This window comes from Eschrichtius robustus, chromosome 2, assembly GCF_028021215.1.
Source record: "Eschrichtius robustus isolate mEscRob2 chromosome 2, mEscRob2.pri, whole genome shotgun sequence".
Lineage (NCBI taxonomy): Eukaryota > Metazoa > Chordata > Mammalia > Artiodactyla > Eschrichtiidae > Eschrichtius > Eschrichtius robustus.
The window spans coordinates 128,877,440-128,883,866 of record NC_090825.1 but is presented as its reverse complement, the minus strand read 5'-3'; the positions used below and the strand labels follow the sequence as shown (position 1 = coordinate 128,883,866).

Genomic DNA, 6,427 nt, shown 5'->3' with positions numbered 1-6,427 from the left:
CTATTTTTAGTTTTTTGAGGAACCTCCATACCATTTTCCACAGGGGCTGCGCCAATGTACATTCCCACCAACAGTGCACAATTTCATTTTATTGCTGTCAATTTATAAACTAAAGCAATGTAAAATATTTTCCATTTAACCTAACTTTATGATTTCAGTAATACTACATTCCTCTTTAACTCTCATAAATTTAGCATCTGTATAGAGCTGTACTGAAAGTATAAACGCACCAGATTCCAAAGACTTAGTAAAGAAAACTAGAAAATATCTTACTATTAATTTTATGTTGATTATTTGCTGAAATGGTAATGTTTGGATATGTTGGGTTAAATAAAATATAGTATTAAAATTATATTTCCCTATTTCTTTTTACTTTTTTTTATGTGATTACTAGAAAAATTTTAATTATGAAGGTAGTTAATATTATATTTCCACAGAACAGTACTGATCTTGCAAGTTGAAAATATCTACCTGTTCAAATGTTACTTCCTGTAATGGTAGTGATGCTTATATGTTACTAACTCTGTCACATCTAACATTTGTAAACACTGGACAAAATAGGTCTGGAGGGCAACAAAAAGCAGGGAAAGAAAAAACAAAAAAGGAGGGAAGTTGGTCCTTGACAGAAGGAAACTTCCCTGGAGAAGATTCACATTTATTAAACTTCGTACCTGTGGGCATTTTCTAATGTGAAGGGAATTGGATGGAGAAAATATGAGCAGAATTACCATAGTCATAATGAATTAAGAAATCAGATGATGGAGTTTAGGGCTGCCAGAGCAGCTAGAAAGTGAAGGGGAGAATCTAGAAAAGGAGGAAATCCTTAAATCTGCATAAAAATACCAATCAAAAAAAAAATACCAATCAAATCCTTGGCTTACTTGTGAACAACTGCCTGGGAAATACCAAGATTCACAGTATGAAACATTAGCTGTAACAATGTTTCACTCAGAATATGCAGCATAAAATAATAAATTAGTAGACTCACAAAGAAACAAGAAAATTTAATCCTGAGTCAAGAGAAAAAGCAGTCAATTGTTACTGAGCCTGAAATATTCAAGATGTTGGAATTAGCAGGCAAGGACTTGAAAACATCTATTAAATCTATGTTTCAGACTATAAAGGATAATATATCATAATGAATGAAAAGAAAGTAAAACTAGGCAGAAAAATGAAAACTGAAAGAATAAAATAAAAATTTTAGAACTGAAAAGTAAAATATTTGAAATGAAAATTTCCTTGAAAAGTCTCTAGAAACAGACTGGAGATAGCAGAAAGTACAGATATGTGAAATTGAAGATAGATTATCTTCTAAATATTATTTTCTGAAGATAGAATATCAATATGTTATCCAATGTGAAGAATGGAGAAAATAAAGATTAAAACTAAATGAACAGAACTTCTGAGACTCATGTGAAAATATCAAGTGATATGAAATATATGTAATGGCATCCTTACCGATAACACAACTAAAACATTTGTGAACATTCCTAAAACCCGCTGGCTTTTTTGAAAGTCACATGGCAAACACCACCTCCACAAAATGACATAGTAGAAGAAGGGCAAGGATTCCGTACATGCCCAGGGCATATGACATTATGACAGGAAGCAGAGTGACTGTGGTGGGCTAAGATTTTCTAGAAAAAGTCTAGAATTCCAAAGGAGATTGTGCTGAGACTTGAATGCACTGAGACTGCAGATCCAAGATAATGTGCGCTATTAAGAGATGCAAGCATTGTGAGCTGGGAGGAGATGAGAGAAAGGGACAAGCGATCTACTTCTAGCTTCATCTTTTGTTTCAGTATGAAGACAATAATATAAATATATATTTTAATATTATAAAGCAATATAATATATATGGTAGAGAGAGAAGAGATAAAACAAGACAGAAAAAAAGAAAGAGGGGGAGTGGAAGTAGTCGAATATTCCTTAAACTTGGTGGGGGGGGGGGCGGGGAACAAATGTGCAGATCCAAGAAGCTCATCAAATCCCAGTTATGATAATTACCAAGAAAAACAAACTTAGGCATATTATAGTCCAATTTCTGAAAACCAAAAATAGGCAGAACATCATGAAACCAGACAGAGGAAAAAAACTACATATAGGGAACATTATAATCTCCTGTCAATAAAAATGACAACTGATACTGAAAACAAAAGAGGCTAGAAGACTACAGCATGATGATTAAACTGCTAAAAGAAAAACTCTTTTACCCAGAATCCTATGTCCGGTGAAAATAACCTTAAAATGAGGGCAAAACAAATATATTTTCAGGTAAATAAGAAGTGCAAGAATTTATTGGCAGCAGACCAGCACTTTACGAAATGCTAAAGCATGTTATTCAAACTTAAAGAAAATGATGATAGATTGGGATTCTATAAGCTAATGCAGAGCATAGAAAGTCATAAATATATGGGTAAATACCTAGAGGGCATTATGCTAAGTAAAATAAGTCAGACAGAGAAAGACAAATACTGTATGATATGATTTACATGTGCAATCTAAAAATTACCACAAACTAGTGAATATAACAAAAAAGAAACAGACTCACAGAAAACAAACTAGTGGTTACCAGTGGGGAGAAGGAAGAGGGGAGGGGCAACATAGGGGTAGGGGATTAAGAGGTATGAACTATTATGTTTAAAATAAGCTACAAGGCTATATTGTACAACACAGGGGATATAGCCAATATTTTATAATAACTATAAATGGAGTACAACCTTTAAAATTGTGAATTTCTATATTGTACCCTGTAACATATAATATTGTACATCAACTATACCTCAATAAAATAAAAATAAATAAAGATACTAGGGAATGAGGGGAAAAAATGCATATTATAATCTCTAGGACAATCAACAAAACAAAGTATAGTTAAAAAGCCAATAAAATGGACTACTAAAACTATCCGGTAAACCTAAAATATGGCATGAAAGAAGATATAGGGAAACCACAAATAAATAAACAAGCCAGCCAATATGAATAAAAACAAATAGAAAAATGATAGACTTAAAGCTAACAGATTAATAACTACATTATACAAAAATGGATTGAATACTTCAATTAAAAGTGAAAGATGACTGGACTGCAAATAAAAAGCCAGAACTATATGCTTTCTAAAAATGATGGCATTTAAATTTAAGGCAAAGATAACCTAAAAGTAAAAGAATGAAAGATGATTTATCATATATATAATAAACATAATAAAACTGGAGCAACCTATATTAATAGTAAATAGAATTTAAGGCAAGGATTATTATAAGAGATAATAAAGAAGATTTCATAATGACAAAACTGTTAGTTTTTCAGGAATACAACAATCAGAAATGTATGTGCCTATTAAGAGATCTTTGAAAAACATCAAGCAAAATTGAAAGACCTAAAGGGAGAAACAGACAAATCCAAAATACTTGTTAGCATCTTTAACATTCCTCTCTAACTTACAGACGATCCAGAAAAAAAAAAAAAAAAAAAATCAGTAAGAACATAGAAAATAGGAGCATTATTAACCACCTTGACCTAGATAACATTTACAGAGCACTACACTCAGCAAATAGCAATTATAAGAATACACATTCTTTTCAAGCGTACATAGAATGTTCACAAAATACAGACTATATGCTGAGTCATTAAAAAAATTCTCAAAATGTTTTAAAAGATTGTTATATTAGGGTCTGTATTCTTTGCCCACAGTGGAATTAAATCAGAAATCAATTTAAAAATCTATAAAACCCTATATATTTGGAAATTAAACAGTATACATAGAAGTAATGCATGGATCAAAGACATTACAGGGATATTAAAAAGTGTTTCAAACTGAGTGACAGTGAAAACGCAACACATAGAAACATGTTGAATGTGGTTAAAACAGCAGTGAGTGAGAAATGTATAGCCTTAAATGCTTATTTTAGAAAGGGAGATATATATATATATTTTTTTTATATGTGAAATAGTTCATCCTAAATTTGAAAGCTTTTTTTTTTTTTTAATTTTTATTTAATTATTTATTTTTGGCTGTGTTGGGTCTTCGTTTCTGTGTGAGGGCTTTCTCTAGTTGTGGCAAGTGGGGGCCACTCTTCATCGTGGTGCGCGGGCCTCTCACTATCGCGGCCTCTCTTGCTGTGGAGCACAGGCTCCAGACACGCAGGCTCAGCAATTGTGGCTCACGGGCCTAGTTGCTCCGCGGCATGTGGGATTTTCCCAGACCAGGGCTCGAACCCGTGTTCCCTGCATTGGCAGGCAGATTCTCAACCACTGCGCCACCAGGGAAGCCCAGGGAGATATATTTTTAATCAACAATCTGCTTCCATCCTAAGAAGCTAAGCAAATTAAATCCATCATAAGTAGAAGGAAATGCTATAGACAAGAGCTGAAATAAGTGAGATAAAAAAACAAATAGCACATAAAATTAAAGCCCAAAGCCATTTCTTTGAAAAGATTAATAAAAATGATCAGCTCCTCTCAAAAACGATATGAAAAAAATAAAAGAGAGAGCGAGAAAGCACAATTATCAACATCAGGAATGAAAGAGGGAACATCACTACAAATCCAATTGCTGTTAGAAAGGGTAATAAGAATACAGTGTTAAGTGAAAAAAAAAATCCAAGTGCAAAAAAAAGAAGCTACAGGCTACCTTTACTTAAGACAGAAGGGAAAATAAAACTTGTAGAAATCTCCTCATTTGCACAAGAAGAAACATAGAAAGGATAAACTAGAAAGAGATTGGTTACCTATGGTATACGTTTAGGGTGAAAGAGATGGCAAAATGGGAACGGGACAAAAGGAATGGCAGAGGTAGGAGGAGTGACACTTTCAAGTATAAATTTTGTATAGTCTGAGTTATTAAAACATATTTTTTTAATATACATAAAAATATAAATAAAATCAACAAGGATGGGGGGAGAATAAAGTGAAATAGAAACAGAAACAGAAGAACATAACTAATTCAAATGAATACCATAATCACAATGAAGAAGAAAAATGAACCATTCCAAGTTAACTTTTGAATACTTTACTTTTGCTCTATACCCTCAAGCTGAAAACAAGAACAGTAAACAAAGGTTAAACTCTAGGCAATAGATGCGTTTTTCAGTTTTAGCAAAACTAAATTGACCAAATTTAGCATTACAAAATACAAATATTATATATACTCTAGGATTGACGAAATAGGTTAAGTATATTTTGGATAATGAGACTCAAGTTTCTCAATGTCAAAGAAGAGAATTACAAATGTGGAAAGGGGGAAGGCTAGAGAGAAACTTATAACATTGGAAGTATCAGTATGAAGTCATAGTTCTAGATATAGATGTGTATATGTCTATGTACATACATACACATATCTATGCAGTTCTTATCTTAGTCTACTTAGGGGACTTACAAGCAATGACACCCAGTAACATGTCATGTCCAGATCATGGTTTCTAAATATGATTCTCAACAGTTCCTTGGAAAAAGACTGACTCCAGGGCTGGGGCAGACCAAGCGACATATAAATCTAGAGACTTCCAGTAAGAAAGTGCTCAAAAAATGATTAGTATACATCAAAGGACACAGACACAGTTGAAAGTGAGTCCGCATGGCCAACACTAGGAATATTTTAGCAAAAATAAATTATATCAACAGATTTTATCCAATAAATAAGAATCCAAGAGACCATTACATAAATGAGAAAATTAAATGGGAGATATGCAAAAGCCCTTCCTACAGGACAATACCAACTAAAATGTAGAAGGGAATGATAATATTAAAAAGTCACCATTTGTTAATTACCATAGTAATAATTGTTTCTGGCTAGAACTATTGATTGATGCTAAAACTAATAGGTGAGTGTTTAATGAGAAACTGGTTATTTTAATAGTCTCCAAGTATTAATACTTTTCTAATTACGAAGGGCAAAGTGGAAACTTTATGGTGGAAAAAACTTGTAGACATCAGCAAAGCCAAGTGTTCAAAGTTGACAACACCATAAAAAATTCCAGTAGATATCATATGCCTACTGATTTGATTTACTGGAAAGGACACAACATTTCTGAGATATTCTTTTTTTTTAAATTTATTTTATTTTATCTTTGGCTGTGTTGGGTCTTTGTTATTGTGCGCGGGCTTTCTCTAGTTGTGGCGAGCGGGGACTACTCTTCATTGTGGTGTGTGGGCTTCTCATTGTGGTGGCTTCTCTTGTTGCAGAGCATGGGCTCTAGGTGCACAGGCTTCAGTAGTTGTTGCACGCAGTCTCAGTAGTTGTGGCTCATGGGCTCTACAGCACAGGCTCAGCAGTTGTGATGCACAGGCTTAGTTGCTCCACAGCATGTGGGATTCTTCCCGGACCCGGGCTCAAACCCATGTCCCCTGCCTTGGCAGGCAGATTCTTAACCACTGCACTACCAGGGAAGTCCAGTTTCTGAGATATTCTTGACAGAAACTCGTAACT

General features: G+C 33.7%; 1 pseudogene; it reads left to right on the top strand.

Moving 5' to 3' along the window:
- Window positions 1-1,441: 1,441 nt before the first annotated feature.
- Window positions 1,442-1,784, top strand: LOC137758944 (large ribosomal subunit protein eL42-like; annotated as a pseudogene).
- Window positions 1,785-6,427: the final 4,643 nt, after the last annotated feature.